Genomic DNA, 2148 nt, shown 5'->3' with positions numbered 1-2148 from the left:
GACCTCAAAATAGCCTGCATGAATATGATAGATATTTTTAAATAGAAAATGAATAAATTCATTGAGGACATATGTAAAAGGAAATAAATGTCTGAAGACCTGAAAGTTGAAAAATAGCTAATGAAAAAACTCAAAACTGAAAGAATCTGGAATATAAATATTAAGAGGTTTGAAGAAGAACTTCAGAGGAAAGCCTCACTAATAGTATATAGAGAATATAAGGGACAATCTTGGGATCCACCCTCTGGTCTTTAGGTACCTCATTAGTATGTAAATCTAATAATTGGTATTTCTACATTTTTCTTATATCTTTATCAGTATCTACTTCATTGGCTTAGAAAAAAATTCCTGTATGATTTTCCTAAAAATGGTTTCTGAGTCTTTGACCTGGATTTCTTCCTATTCTTCTTTTCTTATTATACTTAAATTTGATCTTTTCTTAGTTTCCTCAATTTCCTGGATTTTTGTACTATGATTTTTGCATAGTTAACTTTTTTTTTTTACTGTGGTACTCATTTATTTTGTTTTTTTCTTCAATACCTTACATTATCTCTTCCATCTCATATTTTGTCGGTGACTCTTGTCTCCGTCATTCCTATTGAGTCTCTAATTTTTTATGACCAGTTTCTTCTTAGTTTTGGATTTATTTATTGATTCTATTTCAATGTCTGCATCTTCAACTGTTTTATTCATTTCCTTCCACTTTTTGAGTTACAAAACACCCAAACACCAGAACCCAGCAACTATACCACAGTAGGCTTTGAGTATTGGAACACAAGATAAAGACTTTAAAATAGGTTTTTTGAGTATCATAGAAGTCATTCAAGAAGAATAGCCTTTATCTTGTGTTACAATATTCAAAGCCTACTGGGGTAGGGTTGCTGGGTCCTGGTAAAACACATGGTCATGACTGTTATTGATTGTGTTTTTAAGCTGGCATCTTAAATATAACTTTTGAAAGATTGTAATTCTAGGTAATAGTATCTTGTCTTGTGTTTTGTTCCTTGATTTCTGTTGTTTCTCTGGTTCTTAGGAGGATTTTTTACTGCATGTTGCCTGGTAAGAAATTATTTTTGTGATTCTGATAGGTATGGCCTCTGTTGTTCCAGAGTAAATGTATTTCTAACTATATTATAACTTTTAACTATTCTAACTATTTCTAATTCAGAAATGAGGGTGGGCTGTGAGGCATTGTGATGGGTTTATAGGATGGAAATCAGGATATTCAATTCAGCTCTGCTTTTGTCCACTGTGATTTGGGTCAGAGGGTGAGAAGAGACCACAACAGGTAGCCTGTTGCAGTGCTGGAAAGGAGACAATGTCATTGGACATGAAGGATAGAGCACAGAATAAGCATGGGTAGTTTCCTACATGCTGAGCTGATTGGCTTGCTTCTCTTTCTGGCTTGTCTAGCAGGTTTCCAGAGAAAGCATGGTAGAGTTAGGGGGTGAAATAACAGGATGGTTGGGCAGAAAGTTTGGAAAAGAAGATCCATATTATCAATTAGAAATATTATCAGCTTAGAGGATGGGAAGCTGAAGCAAGTGGTCTGCCACAAAGATGCAGATGAACTTGTAGGGATGAATTTTTTAGAGACTAGAGACTGTTGAAGATCTGCAGTTAGGCTACCTGCTTGCAAGACTGAAATAGCCTGCAGGTTCCCAGAGAATATGTCATTTGAAGACTGGAATAAAGAATGAATAAAGGAAAGAAAGTTTAGAGAGTAGAATCAATTCATTTATTCAGTGGAGATAAGAGAGGCATGAAATATAGGCTGGAGCAGGTGTTCTATAAGTCAAGGATGGGAAACGGAGATTGCATTTAGAGGAAAGGAGAAAGAGGTGAAGATCAGTACTTACTGTTTCCTTTGACTGGGGTTCAAGAATGTTCACAGAGAATGTTTGGTGGTGTTGGAGGCTGTGATAATGGGAGTAGTGGGAAAAGGAAGTTTGGAAAAGAAAGTCTATGTAATCTGTTGTTTGGAATTGAGAGGAAGGAAAGACAGCCTTAGTTGTTCTAGGACAGATGTGGGGATAAGACTGGGAACCTGTATTTGGAGAAGTGGAAGGAGAGGGAAGACTGGAATTTGGCCTATCTTGTCCCCTGCCTGAGGAACCTGTTAGTTACCAGGCAATGCTTGCTGGAATT

Source organism: Arvicanthis niloticus, chromosome 10 (genome assembly GCF_011762505.2).
Source record: "Arvicanthis niloticus isolate mArvNil1 chromosome 10, mArvNil1.pat.X, whole genome shotgun sequence".
Classification (NCBI taxonomy): domain Eukaryota; kingdom Metazoa; phylum Chordata; class Mammalia; order Rodentia; family Muridae; genus Arvicanthis; species Arvicanthis niloticus.
Note: the sequence above shows the minus strand (reverse complement) of the source record.